This window comes from Pleurodeles waltl, chromosome 1_1, assembly GCF_031143425.1.
Source record: "Pleurodeles waltl isolate 20211129_DDA chromosome 1_1, aPleWal1.hap1.20221129, whole genome shotgun sequence".
In the NCBI taxonomy this organism is placed as follows: Eukaryota; Metazoa; Chordata; class Amphibia; order Caudata; family Salamandridae; genus Pleurodeles; species Pleurodeles waltl.
Window position 1 is genome coordinate 1002536409 of NC_090436.1, and position 19576 is coordinate 1002555984.

Here is a 19576-nt window from a genome sequence, read left to right on the forward strand (position 1 = left end):
CTGCCCATCTTTCCTCCCCCCAGACTATGTAGTGATGGAGCATCTCCGCTTTAGTAGATCTCCTTGCTACAGGAAGGCCCCATTGTCTGCAAAGCTTCCTTAGGTCAGCCTTAGTGAGGTGGTCAGTACGAACAAAGCATGAGTTGGTAAGCAATCCCATTCTGATAAGATCTTATCAGCAAAAACCAAAATCCAAAGTCCAAAATATCACTAGTATATCCAGGAGGACATCAGAGAACAAAAAGCCAAAAAAGATGAAAAATCAAGTTGACCTTCAACTGTGGGTAGGTAGTGAAATACTTAGCTACTGTATGTCACTGCACAAACACAAGTCCTATCCTCACCGCTGATCACCAATGTTAGAAATGGGGTTTTTGGTTGGCAGATAGGTTGCCCTCTGTCCAAGCAAGAACCCTCACTCTAGTCAGGGTAAGTCACACACAATCCAAAATCAGCCTGTGCTCACCCTCCGGTAGCTTGGCACGAGCAGTCAGGCTTAACTTAGAAGGCAATGTGTAAAGCATTTGTGCAATAAATCATACAACACCATAGTATAACACCACAAAAATACACCACACAGTGTTTAGAAAAATATAGAATATTTATCTGGATAATTGTAGGTCAAAACGATCAAAGTTGCAATACGAATTTGTAAAGATATCACTGAAAAGTGATATTAAGAATCTTTAAGTCTTTAAAAAGCAATAAAGTGTCTTTCAAGCACAGAGTACCTGGTTTCTGGTGGGAAATCTCCTCAGAGGGCCACAGGAGAAGAGATGCGTGGAAAAAGGGGTGTGTGCGTCGTTTTCCGCTCAGCACACACAGACTGGCGTCGTTCTTTTCCACGCGGGGAAGTCGGGCGTCGTTTTCCGGCGCGCAGACAGTCTCTTTTTGTGGATCGCGAGGATTACCAGATTTCCCGGGTCTGTGCGTGGATTCTCCTGCTTATTTTCCGGCTGCGCGTCATTCTGCAGGGCTGCGCGTCGAAGTTTCGATCTCACGGTAGGCGTCGCGTCGATTTCTCCTTGGAAGTCGGGCGGCGTTGTCCTTGCGAGGCCGTGCGTTGAAATTTTGGTCTCACGGCAGGCGTCGCGTCGATTTCTCCTTGGAAGTCGGGCGGCGTTGTCCTTGCGAGGCCGTGCGTCAAAGTTTCGCACTCACGGTAGGCGTCGCGTCGATTTCTCCTTGGAAGTCGGGCGGCTTTGTCCTTGCGAGGTTGTGCGTCGAAGTCTCGATCGTCCCGAGGGCGTCGCGTTGATCAGCGTCGGTGTGCGGCGTTTTTCTCGCCGCGAAACAAGCTGTGCGTCGAAATTTTTGGCGCACGGAGCGTCCACGTGAAAGGAAGAAGTCTTTTTGGTCCTGAGACTTCAAGGAACAGGAGGCAAGCTCTATCCAAGCCCTTGGAGAGCACTTTCACAGCCAGACAAGAGTTCAGCAAGGCAGCAGGGCAACAGCAAGACAGCAGTCCTTTGGAGAAAGCAGACAGGTGAGTCCTTTGAGCAGCCAGGCAGTTCTTCTTGGCAGGATGTAGTTTCTGGTTCAGGTTTCTTCTCCAGCAAGTGTCTGATGAGGTAGGGCAGAGGCCCTGTTTTATACTAAGTTGTGCCTTTGAAGTGGGGGTGATTTCAAAGAGTCTCTAAGAAATGCACCAAGTTCCCTTTCAGCTCAATCCTGTCTGCCAGAGTCCCAGTAGGGGGTGTGGCAGTCCTTTGTGTGAGGGCAGGCCCTCCACCCTCCCAGCCCAGGAAGACCCATTCAAAATGCAGATGTATGCAAGTGAGGCTGAGTACCCTGTGTTTGGGGTGTGTCTGAGTGAATGCACAAGGAGCTGTCAACTAAACCTAGCCAGACGTGGATTGAAGGGCACAACAAGTTTTTAGTGCAAAGAAATGCTCACTTTCTAAAAGTGGCATTTCTAGAATAGTAATATTAAATCCGACTTCACCAGTCAGCAGGATTTTAGATTACCATTCTGGCAATACTAAATATGACCTTCCTGCTCCTTTCAGATCAGCAGCTGCCACTTCAACAGTGTATGAGGGCAGCCCCAATGTTAGCCTATGAAGGGAGCAGGCCTCACAGTAGTGTAAAAACGAATTTAGGAGTTTTACACTACCAGGACATATAACTACACAGGTACATGTCCTGCCTTTTACCTACACAGCACCCTGCTCTAGGGGTTACCTAGGGCACACATTAGGGATGACTTATATGTAGAAAAAGGGGAGTTCTAGGCTTGGCAAGTACTTTTAAATGCCAAGTCGAAGTGGCAGTGAAACTGCACACACAGGCCTTGCAATGGCAGGCCTGAGACAAGGTTAAGGGGCTACTGAGGTGGGTGGCACAACCAGTGCTGCAGGCCCACTAGTAGCATTTAATCTACATGCCCTAGGCACATGTAGTGCACTCTAATAGGGACTTACAGGTAAATTAAATAGTCAATCATGGATAAACCAATCAATAGTACAATTTACACAGAGAGCATATGCACTTTAGCACTGGTTAGCAGTGGTAAAGTGCTCAGAGGTCAAAAGCCAACAACAACAGGTCAGAAAAAATAGGAGGAAGGAGGCAAAAAGTTTGGGGATGTCCCTGTCAAAAAGCCAGGTCCAACAAGATCCTAGAGAGTCGTTACACCCAGGTCGTTCCTACACTTGTCCACAGTGATCAGAATGGCTTTGTTCCCGGGTGGAGCACTTCACAAAATATCTGTCGCTTGCTCCATGTCCAGGACCAGATGCGTAGCACATTTCCCCACGTTGCGACGCTTGTCCAGGATGTGGAGAAGGCCTTCAAAACGCTTTCTCGGGTCTACCTATTTCAGGTGTTAGCCTGCATGGGAGTTGGGAAGCATCTCCTGGCATACACCCACCTTTTATATAGTAATACCTCTTCCCAGTTACGCCTGGGTCCCTTTATTTCAGACTTGTTCCCAGTTCACATGACAGGGCTGCCCACTGTCTCCCTGTTGTTTGCCCCTGCATGGAGCCAGTCGGGATTCGCCTCCAGAGGGAGGGACAAAACTGAGGAATCCCATTATCAGACAGAGTGCATATGATCTCCCTCTATGTTGACATGTTAGCATGTCTTAAAGACATACAGGAGACTCTTACCCCACTGCAGAACACCCTAACAGAATCTGCAGCGGTTTCTGACATTCGGAATAATTGGGCTAAATCCACGGTCTATTCTTTAGACGCAGGGGCCCCACACCAAACCATCACGCTAGGTCACTCACACCTCCAGTGGACTCCAGAGGCGGTCTGTTACCTCAGAGTCCAGCTGTACTACTCTGCAATATATCTGCATGAAGGCAACCTCCGCAGGGCACAGGCTGGTATTAAGGCACAAATTATTTTTTTGCAGTCGATCCCTCTCACCCCGTAGGTAGAATAGCTCTCATCTAGATACTCATCTTGCCGAGACTCCTATACTACTTTGCAAATCTCTCACTAGTGTCCCCTGCACCTTCTTTAAGGAACTAGATGCGATCTAATGTTCCTTGATCTGGGGCACACAGTGTTGCTGAGTGGCTCTTACAAAACTGCAGCTCCCTCCCCGTGGACGGAGGAGGCCTTGGAGCCCCCTTCTTAAACCTATTTTTTAGCAGTCCAATTACAATGGTTATCCTGTTGGACGGCTGGGTCCTACATGGGAGAGGCTACAAATCTGAGAGGCCATCTGAGCATAGTTACATTGCAAGTTATGGAGACCTAGCGACACAGAACCAGCACCGCACCCGGTATTACAGGCCATCATAATACACAATGGACACTGGGTGGCACCTCATAACCTAGCTCTATCGCTCATTTCCTTTTTGAAGTCCCACTCACCTCGCTCCGGAGCTGCTGGGTGATGGAAATAGGCAAGGAGCTATGAGACAACGAGTGGGAAGCTGCTTTGTCATATCACAAAAGAGCTTCCAGTAAATTGCAGTTTAAGAATGTCCAATTTTATATACTCCATAGGGCATATATTACCCCATCCCGCCTGAATAGGTATTGTCCTACAACCCACATCACATGCCTGCGCTGTCCCCAGCATGGTGCAGATTTCTGCCGTATGTTGTGGGCCTACCAAGCACTGCAACACTATTGGACCAAAATCTATGAAAGTGACAGAACTCTCAGACTTGCAAGCATGAGAAGCTTGCGCCTTAGGCATCTTCAAGCGTAACAGTACCCACGGGGTACGCCTCCGGTTTGCAACATTGACACTCTTGTTAGCACTCCTCATAAACTCTATATACTGGCGAGCAAACACCCCGCCATCCATGGAGGCCTGGCAAGTGGCAGGGAATAAATCGGGGATGGCGGGGAAAGAGACACTATGCAGTGAAGAACTGTGCGGCGTCCGCCGTCTTCCCATCTCCAACCATTGGGCAGAAATCTTCACACACTTTCAGCAGCACACTCGAGATGACACTCTTCCACCCTAAACCTAAGGCACCTACCGCATACAGCACCAAGGCTCCCTCCACCATCAGATGGTACAGCTGCAGTATGACATAACGTAGAACAACCTCACAGGAACCTTTGCAGGCAACCCACCAACCCCCCAGGGTCCCCTGTCCTGGTAGTGCGACCCCTACCAGTTTGTGCCCCCTCTTCCACAATATCCATCCAACAGCAGTTTTGCCCTGGCACATCCACCACGAATATAACCCTCAGCCACCGTCCCAACCAGTACCCTCAGCCGCCGTCCCAACCAGTACCCAGTTTTACCCAGTTTAGTCCTTAGTCACATAGGCAACACACTGTCACACTGACAGCACCGTGAACATTATAACCCCAACAGGCTTGCAGAACCCCACCCTGGAGCAGAATCGCTGCGCACTAGCTATTAGCATAAGTGGCAACACTGCCAGATGCTTTTAATCGTTTTGCTATGTGAAGGATACTGTGCATGACATGCCAATGTTGTATGCTTGCTAAACTGTCCTCTGGTTTAATAAAATTAAAAAAGAAGTGTTCTGTACACTTCCATCTGGGCAGGACATGTATACTTTAATGATATTGTAATTACTGTCTTGCCCTTTACGTAGACACACCCACTTATGAGTTAAGTCTTGGACAGAGCGTGATGTCTATCCAGAGATTCAAGGGCGCTTAAGTGACCTTTCAATTTCTGTTATGAACTGATTATCATGTGCTTGGGTTGCTAAGGACCCCGAGCTTCCTTTCCTTTAGAGAGCTCAGAGCCCCAAATAATTATCCACTCTGGAAACAGCATGACAATGAACCAATTACTTTGTCAATCCCTGTGTAATAAGTTTCCGTTATTAAAAGTGCTATACATTTGTCTTACATCGTTCTTACCATAATTTTAGAAAAAATAAGTTATATTGCGAACTGACAAGGTTGTGCACTATACACAAACAGACAGACAGGTTGATAGATAGGCAGGTCAACCAACAGGCTGGAAGATAGACGGAAGGATAGACGAACAGATAGATAGATAGATAGATAGATAGATAGATAGATAGATAGATAGATAGATAGATAGATAGATAGATAGATAGATAGATAGATAGATAGATAGATAGCGAGCGAGCGAGCGAGCCCGGCAGGCATGCAAGGTGATAGGTATACAAATCAAGATTGATAAAAAAAAAAAATAAACAGGCACAATCAGAGATAAAGAAGGAAAAACCGTGAGGAGTAATGGGTCCGTATTTGCCTTGTATTTCCTTCTTTTGATAAGATTTACCAAGAGTGTATACATGTGTGAGGCTCTGTGTTTTAGTGCGCAAGCCGCTTTCAGTCATGGACGCATTCGAGCAGAAAACTAAGAAAAAAGCAGATTTCAATTCAGAATGTTTATTCTTTACAGCAAAGCAAGACGATCAGGGTTTGGCAGAGACATAGATGTATTTTTCTTGTGATGTCAGTCTTGTCTGAAGCAGAAAATCAAAGGATTATTGACTGAGATTAAGAAGTGTCAAATAATAAAGTCCTGGCTACGACACATCCTTGGATCTTTTCATCACTGCAAGGCAAAAATAAAACCGAAAGAAAAAAATGTAAGTAGGCACATGGTGCATTTCTATACAAGCTGTAAAATAAGGTATACACAATCAAATAACCGTACGCAACCAGTGAATGGGAATTACAGAGGTGTTGGGAAGTGGCATATACATTATAAAGGAAGACTGTGCCAAGCTAACAATTGCACGTGCAACACAAATGCTGGTAACGTTACATTACATAGTATCGGACAGCAGTAAAGGAAAGGCTACCTCTGCACTTGTGAGTGCCATAAACATATATGGATTGCCTTTTAATAGTAAACGTGGGAATTCAGTTGTGTTTCTGCCTGTGGCTATTTGCTTTTAATTTACAGTTTCTAGATAGGGCAGACGAGACACCTTTCCACATTTGACAGACATCAACCCTTAAATCAGAAGATAAATCTGTTGATGGTGGCGCACTCATGGTCTCTTGGCAATTACAATGTGTAAGTCTGTCCCATTCAGAGCTTTTAGCTACTCATTTTACGATCTAGTCAAGACTTCATGCTTGATGTGTCTGACCTGTGGAGCCTATCACATCCACAGCTCCATGCCGTGACCACAAAGGGTTTTTACCCTCCAAAAACAAAAAGAGTAAAGGTTGGATTTGGAGCTTGGTTGATGCAGTGCATAAGCAAAAAATAAGTGGATGCCCAGTTCACCACATTGAAACACTAAATCAGTAGCTTAGTATCTTTTAGAGAAAGTGAAAACTTCCAGCAGCCCAACTGATGGCCGAGATAGACACCAGATTGTCTGAGTGGGATAAACCTATAAATCATAGCCACCAAATGATCTTTATTGCTGGGGTCAATTTATGGACTTTTCCCATCTTCGTGTATTTTAATAGAAGTAACCAAGTAATGATTGGTGATGCCCTATGATCACTATCTCTTTCCCAAGATGGAACATCTTGTGCTTTGCTGATCAAAACTATCCAAGAATGCATTTTTTCCAAATGGTGGAAGGGCGTCTACAGCCTTCTCAGCTCTTTGGGCCCCAAACCCACCTGAGGCTAGTTCATTCTTAACAGATGCTTCCCTCTCCACTTAAAAGAAAATCATCCTCAAGGTTGTCACCCTGCTTACTCCTCCTCCAATGCCGAGGTAAAAGGAACCATTGGAGCTGGTGGGAGACTTACATCAACAGTCTTTTTCTACTCAGGCTCACTGTTGGAATGGGAGTAAAGAGCTAGGAGTAGAGCATGTGCCGCGGGAAGCTGGTTAGCAGCTTCTTACTGTCCAGAGGCTGAAATATACCAAATGTTCACTAAAAATGGGTAAACTATAAATGATATGCACTTTCATACAGTATAGATACAAAAACATTACCATTTGAGGGTCCAGGTTTTCAAAGGTTTTCCTTGGATGAAGCCTGTGATAAAATGTCATGATCCTGAAACTCTTGCTTTTCTAGTGCCTAATCCCACCTCACAGCAACTCCAATGCCCCTTGTGGAGAAGCACTGCAAGGCTACATTAAATGTAATCATTTATAAAAGGCCTTGCCAGGTCTAAAGGAGTCACTGACCTTCGATACACTTGTCCAGAAGAGACCATAACACTGCATCCAAGAAGATGCCTGAGAAACAGATTGACGAGGTTGATGATGATACTGTCACCAACTCTGAGAATTTCTCCTTCTCCTGTATCCAGTGATATTGATAATTGCCTTTACCTTGGTGCTTTTCCACAAGATACCCTTGATTGTTCACTGACACACTGGAAACCAACAACCTTGCCACCTCTAATATCCTTCAATCTGGATTTACTAGGAGAGCCTATGTTTCACCACTCTGAGAAAAAAAAACACTAATTCACAAGATTGGTTCCCTTCTCCACACGAAGTCAATATTGTCCACCACTGGCTCAGCACCACTAGAGAAATCGGTTTGGTGCCGCCTCCACTCTGAATGTGCCTGACCATACACTACGGGAAATGTAAGCTCCACCCCTGACATTGACCCACATTTCCTAGAAATGCGCATCCGGATGCTGATTGCCTCTGACTTTGAATGCGCCTGATCATCCATAGCAGGAACTTAATGCTTCAACCCAGATATTGACCCACAAATACTAAAAATGCCAGTCAGGATGACAATTGCCTTTATAGGCGCTGCTATGATTGTACTCTGATTATGTCGGGCCCCCTCATTCACCGTTTCGATGTTCTCAAGTCAGCTGCCAAATTGTAATTGGCTGCCACCCAAGAAGGTTTGCTAAATTTGCCAAACTGGAAACTTTTTTTGACAAGTAGCATCATTTCATTTATGGGACACGGGATGCTTAAAAAAAGCCTCCCATTTGGAAATGCAAACACAGGCATGGTGGTCTGCTGTTCTTTGCAGGTCACCCCTTTGTATGTACCCAGTCACATGGGATCGTACATAGCAAACTACATAATGAATATTCAATAGGAAGTCATTCTGCAAACCTCTGCAAATGGAGATTTTGCAGTGCAACCTATTGCACATAGCTCACATTGCAAAGTGGGAGACAGATCACAAGACGTTGGTGCACATTTTTTCTACTTCATTTTGTCACCTTTCTATTAGTACATGTGGGGACGTATTACTGAAGTGTCTCAGGGGTGAAATGGACGTTTGTGCCTGCTTTGCACGCGCCTGGGACACTTTGGTATTAAAGAAAGGGCCGCAGATGCTTGTGCGTCCCCTTCTGTAGTACCTATAGTGCTGGAACTCATAAAGCACCGGCGCTATCATCAGAAGGCATTCCCTCATTTGCAAAGGGACATGGTCCTATGCAAATGAGGAAATCCCTTTGCCTCTGCACCTGAACCATATTATAGATGCGGGCGCCGAGGCAAAGAAGCTGTCAGGAGAAGCTCTGACAGTGCGTCACCTAAAAGGTGCCGCACTGTCCGTGTGCCCATTGATGGAAGCCCTCTGATGGAAGCCCTCTGGAGGAGAAAGGAGGTTGCATGGACCCCCAGACATCCCCTTGCTGTTGAGTGCAGTCACACACTGCCCCCGCCTGCAATGGGATCGATAATCCTCCCTAAAAGTGCAGAAGGGTTCCAGCCTGCACTGTGATACAGGGAGCGGCTTCAAAGCAGCCACTCTGTTTTTAACATAAATGTGCTGTCCCCAAGGGCAGCGCGAGTTTGCAGCTGCCCTAGGGGCAGTACATTCATCCTAATTCAGTGCATGTTCCGTGTTTGCGCCAGGTGCACCGTTTAAAAGGTGCGCCTGGTGCAAACAAGGATAATGCGTTGTTTCTGTGATATGGCCCCTGGTTCTTTGACTTTCTCTGTTCTTGTCACCTGTTCTGTGGATATCAGCCTAATAAAAAGCATATGTAATTACCAGTACATGCATGAAATGTAGAGTAGACTGTAATAACCAGGAGAATAAGGAGATGGGGAAATACATATTTTGTGACTCTTAGGGGATGAGAACAGTAAATACCACTGTTTCAAAAAGAGGTCAAATATCACCTAGGAAAATGGTAGTCAGAAGATTATAATCTTCTGACAGGTAAAAGTGTTTTTCACATTAACTTTGTGACTTTTATTGGCTAAATATATAATAGTAAGTAAAGATCAACTTCTGCTCTTTCTTTGCAATGTGCTTTATTGCACGGTTCCAACACAGGTCATCAAGTTATATATCCTTTTTGCCTTGAGAGCATCTTGAATATAACCAATGATTGAATAAAGTAAGTGTCTGTAGGGAGCTGGTGTTATGGAAGTTGTGGATAAAAATATCGGGCTCTAGGTCAATTTTGGACTTAAATTGTATCATTCCAATATTTTGTACAATTTACCAAATTGGTGTTTTCCATCGTGTATGTCGATTGGTGAGGTTTTATGCATGAGGGGTAGAAGTATGCATCATTCAGATGTGCAAGAAGTGCACCTATGTTTTAATGTTCAAAGAGAAATCTAAACAACAAGTACGCTAAAAAAAATATTACTTTCATTGTACAAATCCTGCATACCGTATGATATGTTAAAACCAGGCTTCCTGTCTGTATCCCCAAATTGTAGTATTAAAAAGCCATACATTTTAAAACTTTGAAAGAAGAAAGTATGCACGGTTGTACATTGGAGTTTAAAGCGTTATTTTAAAACCGCTGACAAAAAATATATTCAATACTTGAGTAGATGTATAGTTAAAAAAAAATGGTTAATGCATGTTTGTAATTTGCTCTGTCACTTGCATGAAGGACGTCCATGCTTTCTAATCTGTTCAGACTCTTTCAATCTTCACAACCCCTCACCCCCCACACTCTCACTTTTGCTTCCACAGCTTGTCTATGCCACCATCCTAAGTTCTGACTTGCATATTTAGAGCCTTTAGTGAAAGAAACTGGGACAGTGAACTCTATTTTATGAAGCCCTGAGAGAGAGTGCACTATCTGACAGTTTCCATAACCGACGATTGCCTGATTTTAAAGATAAAATATAGCTTCGGCGTTGCACCTACTTCATTCAAATTATTGCACAAAGGAAAGACGAAAGGCATTTCTTCGGGCAAGTGCCACACCGAATGAAACATTAGACTTTCTTTCATTTTTATCGTTGTCATGTTATCTAGCTTAAATGGGCACCATACGTTGATATTTTAACTACGTCAATGCATCTAAACACTACCATCATAATGTCTTCGTTTTAACATACCACCACTTCAAACATGCCATTGGAATGCATAGTATAATGTGTATATGTAAGTGCATGGTCACCCAAGGAGCATCTTGGTGCTGAATAACAGATGTTCATCGTTACCAGACAGTACTCATTTTATCCACCTGGAAGGATGGAAGGCTGAGTAAACCCACTGGAATGTAAACATTGTGATCATGGAATCAAACACAGACTTCTGGAGTGGGTGCATCAGTCCATTGACCCAGCATCTGCCTGTTGCTTTATTTAAGTACTTACATCAAGCTTTACATGGAATAGTAGCAGTTTTGTGTCCCCAACATTTAGAGGAGAAGATGAATAAATAATAGTTGATGTGTGAGAACAACCGGATCCATACACACATTGAGAAAACAATAAACTCTACATATTTATAAGGGGTCTGAATTAATGGGGGATCTTTGTAGTCTGGAATATCGAGTAAGGAATAATATTATACCTTAATATCGGTGACAAAATATTGAAGACAAAAATATTAAACAGTAAGTGCATATAGGGAAGTATAAATGTACTATTGTTAACTCTACATCTACCTACCTTGAATATATACATTACAAAGTGGTGGTAGCCACTCTGTAGTTATAGCTAGGGTAAGCAGAGATAAGAATTCCTTGGCTTTTTCACCCTTAATAACTTTGCGCCCATTTGACGAATCTCCATGAAACTTTGCAGACCTATTCCTATTTCTATATTGGTGGAGTACGTTTAACAGAGATTCGTCAAGGGAGTGCAAAACAAAAAAGGGGTAATATATGTATATACCACAGAGTGGTGATTGCCACTCTATAGTTATAGTTAGGATTCCTAGAGATAGGATTTCCTCTGATATTTGCTTGTTAATAACTTTACCACTGTTTGACAAATGTCCACAAAACCTTTCAGACCTATTGCTTTTTCTACATTGGCTGATGATGCATAGCTCCATTGAGATGCGTCCAGGGAGTCCAAAGATGAAATGGGGAACCCAAAAAGCCTCTTTCCAGCAATGCATTTTCCATACACTTTGTACTTGGGCGAAGAATGAAAACAGGCAGTCAGATCTGAATGAAAGATGTATAGTTTATGGTGTGTAGCTGATCCTTTTTGGTAGTAGAGGTAAGTAGGGTAAGTATTTTTAATGTATTTTTAATGTTATAAGACTCTAAATGTTAGTGATATATAAATCTGTAGTATTTTGTGATAATTTTTGTTGTACTTTAGCATACTTTGCCTGTAGGCTAGGGCCTTAGATAAAGGTTAGCAGGTTTTATATTTTTCCCTACCTATTACCACTTTAATAAAGAGGTAATTGGTAGGGGACATTTTTTATAAGTTTCTATATATTTTAAAAGAAGGCCACATGTACCACAGTATTTTCTAGGTGGCACTACACTATGTTTCACATACATAGTGTACCACAAATTATTTTTAGCATTTAAAAAAAATAATAATAATGTAGTACTGTAGTACTAACTAGAAAGTACTGTGCTACTTAGAACATTTGTAAAAACTTGTAAAAAGAAAAATACACTTTACCACACTATATTTCACAAATATAGCGTACTGCAGTGTATTTTTTTATTTTTTACTTGTTTCTTTTCTTTTATTTTCCATCAACTACTGTGGTACTTTGTAGGTTCTAGTGCAGTACTGTGTAAACTGTTTTAAAAATATATAAAGACAAATATTAATACTTTTTCCTAGCTATTACCACTTTAATAAATGTATGGAACAACAATAAAACCTACTCCTTACCTATATCCAAGGCCCTAGCCAGAACACTGCCAAAGTGTGGTGAAAACTACACGGCTGTCTTGTGCTTTTGTAAACACAGCCTTTAGCCAATGGTAGCTGGCTGGTGATAGGCATTTATTATGGTATACTGCAAAGATACTGTGTGTTTTTTAACCTTAATAGTACTTAACCAAATTAGAGCTAATACCAAAAATTACCGTTTCCTCCACACAATGTATTTTTCCTGCCATTCTTCTACATCTGTTCAAACACTTTCACGCTACATCTCTTTAAACTACACCAGACGTCACTACTCTATGCAATTACACTCTATGCCACTACTTTCAACACCACTCTACTCTACACTATTTCGTCTATGCCACTACTCTCTGAATGTCATTTTACTCTAAGTCACTCCACCCCACTCCACTGTAAGCCACTCTACTCTATACTATTTCACTCTATGTCACTTAACTCTATGCCACTCTCTGCCACTTAATTCTATGCTATTCCACTCTACACAACTCAACCCTATGGTACCCCACTCTATGCCACTCCACTCTATGCCACTGCAGTCAATGACACTAAATTCTACATCACTCCACGCTACAACATTCTACTCTACAACACTTAACTCTATGCCACTCCACTGTACCCCACAAGCCTGTATGTTATTCCACTCTATACCACTACATTCTATTCCACTCCAACCTATGCCATTCCAGTGTAAGTTACTCCGATCTACGTCCCTCCACTCTGCACCACTCCACTGTATGCCACTCCACTGTTTGTCACACCACTGTATGCCACTCCATGCTATTTCACTCCAAACTACACAACTCCACTCTAGGCTATTCCACTCTGGTCCACTCTACTATACTCCACTCCACTTCATGCCACTCCACTGTACGGTACTCCACTTTATGCCACTACATTGTACACCACTCCCCTGTGCACTCCACTCTATGATACTCCATGCTTCACTATTCTACTCTCTGCCACCTGTCTCTATGCCACTCAATACCTCTCTAGTCTGCACTATTACACATTGATCCATTCCACTCTATGGAACTCCACTCTATGCAACTCCACTGTATGCCACTCGACTCTCCACCACTCCAGGCTATACTGTTCCACTCTACACCACTCCACTCCATGCCACTCCAATGTACACCACTCCTCACTACAGTATTCCACTCTATGCCACTCTACTGTACGCCACAACACTGTACCTTATTTCACTCTGTGCCACTCCACTCTATCCTGATCCTCGCCACGCCACTCCACAAAATGCCACTTGACTCTGCTATTCCACTGTATGCCACTGCACTCTCTGCTATTTCATTGTACAACACTCAACTCTACACCACTTTATGCCACTCCTCTCTGTGCCATTACACTTTACACCTCTTCACTCTATGCCAATTTACTCTACAATATTCAACTCTACACCACTCTACTCTATGCAACTATAATTACACCACTGCACTCTATGCAACTCCACTGTATGCCACTTCATTCTATATTATTCCACTGTGTGCCACTACACTCTACACTGTTGCACTCTATGCCACTCCACTGAACGCCACTGCGCTGTATGCCTCTCCTCTATTCCAATCCACTCTAAACCACTCAGCTGTATGCCACTGCACTCTACTCCACTCCATTCTACTCTATTCCACTCTACACCACTCTGATGTACGCTATTCCACTCTATGCTACTCAACTGCACACCACAACACAGTACACTATCCCACTCTACACCACTATACTCCACTCTACTTCACTCTACCCCACTCTACTCTATTCCACTGTGTGCCACTCCACTCTATGCCACTCTATGCCACTTCACTCTACGCTATTCCACTCTACATTATTCCACTCTATGCCAATTAACTCCACACCACTGCATCGTGTGCCATTCCATGCTACTCTATTCCACTTTATGCCACTCCATTCTAAGATACGCCAGTGTAGGTGGTTATAGTGGATGATATTCCACACTATGCCACTCCATTACACTCTACCTCTCTCCACTCTACTGTATTCCACTCTACACCACTCTACCTTATGCCACTCCACTCTACGCTATTCTACTGTACACCACTCCACTCAACACCTCTCTACTGGACACCATACGACTGTCCGCCACTGAACACTTTGCCAGTCCACTCTATGCTATTCCATTATATGACACTCAACTCTACACCAATATCAGCCACTCCAATCTATGCCATTCACTCCATGCCAGACCACTCTATGTGACTCCACTCTAGGCCATTCGACTTTACCCCAGTAGACTCTATGCTATTAGAATATATACAACTCCACTTTATGCCACTGCATGTACACCACTGCACTCTATGCATCTCCACTGTATGCTGCTTCACTCTACGCTATTCCACTGTATGCCACTCAACTTTATGCCACAGTACTCCACTACACGCTATGCTATTCCACATTACACCACACAACTGTGTGTCACTGTTCTGTATAGCAATCCATTGCATGCCTCTCCTTTATGCCATTCTAATCTACACCATTCAGTCACTCAACTCTACACCACTTCACTCTACACCACTGAATTCTATGCTATTTCACTCTATGCCACCCCAATCTATGCCACTCCACTCTATGCACATCCACTCTACCCCAGGCCACTTCACTCTCCGCTACTCTACTCTACACAAATCCACTGTATGCTGTCCCACTCTATGCCACCCCTGTCTACACTATTCCACTTCACACAACTCCACTCCATGCCACTCCACTTTATACTATTCTATTCTACAGCACGCAACTTTGCGCCATTCTACAGTACACCACTCAACTCTATGTCACTACACTCTACCCAGCTCCACTCTATGCCACTCCATTTAATGCTATTACACTCCCTTGATCTTGACTCTATGCCACTATATGTCACTCAACTGTACAGCACTCCATTCCTACACCATTCCACTGCATGTCACTCAACTTTACGCCATTCCACTGTACACCACTCCCCGCTACACCACTCAATTTTATGCCACTCCACTGTACACTACTCCCTTGTACACCACTGCATTGTATGCCACTCCACTCTATGCTATTTCACCCTATGCAACGTGACTCTCTACCACTCCATGCCACTCACTCTATGCTATTTTACTGTACATCACTCCACTTTAGACACATTACTGTACACTGCACCACTCTAATCAACTCCACTCTACGTTATTTCACTCTACACCACATCACTGTATGATATGCCACTAAATGCCACTCCACTCTACACTATTCCACTGTTCGCCACTTTACTCCCCACCACTGTACGCCACCCCACTCAATGCTATTCCACTCTATGTCACTCCACTGTATGCCACTCCAATCAACTCCACCATGAAACACTCCACTCTACGAAACTGTCCTTCAGTGTACTCTGTTATACTTCACTTAACAACAATCCACTTGACCACAGAACACACTCCAATTTGAAACACTTTTTTATTAGAACATAAAAAACATTGAAATTCAATGCAAATTCAAGGAAAAGCCAAAGGTTAAAACTTAGGGCCAGATTTAGGGTTTGGTGGATGGCTTTACTACATCACAAATTATTCTATTATAGCCTATGGAAATCGTAATAAGGCGGATGGGATATCCGTCACATTTGTGATGGAGTAACCTGTCTACCAAGCTCTAAATCAGGCCCTTTGGTATAGTTAGATAAACCTTATTTTTTTCTATACAAACCAAACTTAAACAACACAAACATTATGAATGCTAAAGTTAATGTTATACCGTAAATGTATAATTTACACACGACCTTCAAATTACTAAATTTACCTACCTCCAAACACAGTGTTGGCAACTCGCTAGCCACACTGCTTTAACTCTATATGCCTTTTTCAATGCACTTCTTATACCCTTTTATATTACATCACTTATACTAAGTTAAATTATAACTTCATAACAACACATGATATCTCAAATGAGAAGATTTGTGACAACACTGTGCATGGCAGAGTGGTAAGTTATAGTTAAAGTAGTGTGGCTAGTGAGTTCACAATAGTGTTCAGAGATGAGCAAGTTATAGTGATTTGAAGGCTTGGTTTAGCTTGTATAGAAAGAATAAATAAAGTTTCCCTAACTGTAACTAAGGGCCTGATGTAGAGTTTGGCGGATGGGGTTACTCCTTCACAAAAATGACGGATATCCTGTCCACCATATTACAATCCCTTTATATCCTATGAAAACTGAAATATGGCAGACATGATATCTGTCAAATTTGTGATGGAATAATCCCTCCATCAAAAAAACCAAAGGTTACAGGGACATTATAGTTAGGTTCTGAATTTACTCTCACAAAACCATAGTTATTCAGCAGTTATAGTTATGGTTAACTCAAGTAAATATAACTTGCACAAAAAAGGAAACAATAACTCACGTCCCAGCCATGCACAGTTTTCTCACCAATAATTTTATTGCAAACATTGAAGTGATAATAGCAATGATGCCATAGAAGGTGTCATCAATGATGTAATATATGGAGTAATTAGCTGTGTATAGCAAGAGCGCAAGTTATAGTTACCTGAGGGCGTGAGCTATAGTTACTTTAGTTAACCATAACTATAACTGCAGAATTTCTATGGTTTTGTGGGAGTAAATTCAGAACCTAACTATAACGGCTCTGTAACTTTTGTTTTTTTAGTGCATTTCTATATTTTTTTTAGCACGCACACATGTAAATATAACCAGTGCTGCCCAAGGTCTTTAGCCTTGTGCAGTGGGGGTTGGACTCTGGGCCTGGCCTATTGCCAGGTCAGGTGGCCAGCCCTCCTGTATACACCCAAACCCAAGCTGTGCATGGTCTTCTACCATGTGCAGCATGGGGTTGGATGCAGTGGGTGTTTTTTTTTCTTCAATTTTTCTCTGGATCTGCAAAGTTTCAGGGGTGTTCTGTCAAGCAGTGGTAGAGAAAAAGAGGGGGTCCCAAAACGCATTTTCCCCATGGAGTGTTCCCAAACTCTTTAGACATGACTGCAGCCCGACCCGCTGAACAGAATTACACCAAATTTGCAAGGAAGCTACATCTTGATGTGCACATCATGCTTGCTGTTGTTAACACTGATTTTACTAATGAATATTCATGTAATTTGAGTGTTGAATTTACGTAGAAAATGTACTAACTTAGAGAAAAATAATGCACGCATTTGAAAGTGTGACCACGTGAGTGGCCGTCAATGTTCACGAAGTGTACTTATTAATGGCTTAATAATATGAAATGTTGAGCTTATGTTTGACTAATGTAGTAATATGTTATATTAAGGGTTATGCATTATGTATTTGCTTTTGTTAATCATAGGCCTTAACTTTGCGAGGCCTTGGCCTAGCTGTACGGCCTCATGTAAAGCTGTATTTCTTAGGTGTTTAATAAAATGTCTGCATAGAGAATTAAATTGTGATTTTCCACTTTACTGTCCATGTGCTCATAGCTAAAAGTCTTTCTCGTGAGAAACTGCTTGCTAGAAGATGCTGTACTTGCCAATGCAACATTGCTTTATTTAATGTGTGTAAGACTGACTTTCTCAGGAGAATACAATGGGGACTGACGGGAGTATAAGCTGCAACAATATTGTTAACTGGCGAGCCTGATGATAAGAACGGTACGAAAGGAGCCAATCATTGACATGTGAACCACGTACTAGTAAAAATGTAGATTTGAAGTTTTCGTTTTTTGGGACAACGTGTGAACATGTGATCCCTTGACCAATAGGGACTTGGGAAACAGTTTTAGGAAATCTAACTTAGCCAAATTGCACAGAGAGGAGATACCCCCATTACTTTCTTGACTGTCTTGATAAGAGACATGCTTATCTTTATTGCTTAAAAGACTTTGCCGTTTCTGAACTTTGATCCTGAATCCTGATGTCTTGCTGACTGAACTGAAGTCCTGATGACGAAGACTGTCACATCTTGCTGATCCAAACTGAGGATAGGTACATTGACTATGATACTGTCTGCTATGTCTATTTGCTTTTGTTTCTAGGTACCAACCGCTATTTTGACAGAGCCATAGTTAGATGTTTTACCAAATTTGTGTTGACTAAATTGTTTTGCATGAAGCCCAAACATGCTAATTCTAATATGATGTTAGTTAGGCTTCCCACTGATGAAGTTTGCTACTTCAAATAACAACTGATGTCTTTTCTTTGCTGATTCTAAATGTGTGTAATATCGTTTGAACAGTTATTCTTGCTATTGATTTGCACTGTAACTTCGGAATGTGCAGTAGCTCAAGCCTTAATTAGATTGCGTTTCTTTCGTCGCTTCGGATAGCCAGTGTTGTTTCTGTATGTTTATCAATTGATTTTGAGATTAACCTACATTACCTTAGCATTGTTAATATATGGAAAGAAGTATTCTAACTTTTACCTGAAGGTGTGGTTATTCATGACCGCAAGCTCATGGTATGTGGTAATTACTGACTCTTATTAATTACTAATGTTATTAATTGTTATTGATTATTGGTTTGTATGAATGGGATATATGGTGGGAATAACTTAAGTGTAGTCAAAAGGTTCATTGACCTATTTGCGTCCCCTTATATATATTTGCCACCAGTTGTCTGCAGTTGCAGCTTGCGTCTTCAAAGCAATGCACATACTTCAACTGACGCTTTTCAACTGTAGCTTTTAGGCAGCAATAAAAAAGTAAAGTAAGTATTGTGATTATGTTTCTGCTACAAAAGGGTCAGACTTGTCTAGTGGCAGTTTTAGTGCCATAAAGAAGCGCAGAAGGTTTATATGCCTACTGCAAAGAGCAAATCAGTATTTTATGTAAATACCTGAGTACATTAGTAAAGTCAGCCATTACCTGCGCTATAATACAAATGTAATGTATGTGCGGGTGGAGGGCGGCTATGGAGAGATAAAGGGCACTTTTGCTGGGTGGTAATGAGGGAATCCGAGGAGGAGGGAATGGGAGCACCAATAATGATTTTTGGACTGGGCGCAGGAGGTGCTAAAGACTGTGACGAATGGTATGTGACAAGGTGTTTTTTGAGTGTCTTGAAAGAACGTGCTGATTGAGGGAAGAAGCGCAGGTAAGGTGGCCTCTACTGTTGCACGTATCTCACACACACCGTCGATTTTGTGACTGTCTACGTAGGCTAGTGTTTTAGAGCAACAGTTTAGCCAATAGCAGAGAT

At 42.6% G+C, this 19576-nt stretch overlaps 1 protein-coding gene across 1 annotated transcript in view; it reads right to left on the minus strand.

The window, feature by feature from the left end:
* Positions 1–5803: 5803 nt before the first annotated feature.
* The window catches only part of LOC138291252 (serum albumin-like), a 153631-nt gene continuing 139858 nt past the window's right edge, over positions 5804–19576 (minus strand). Inside the window, exon 15 of the mRNA XM_069230305.1 lies at positions 5804–5988. The gene's annotated coding sequence lies outside the window, so the exon portion shown is untranslated. The remainder of the gene's footprint in view (positions 5989–19576) is intronic.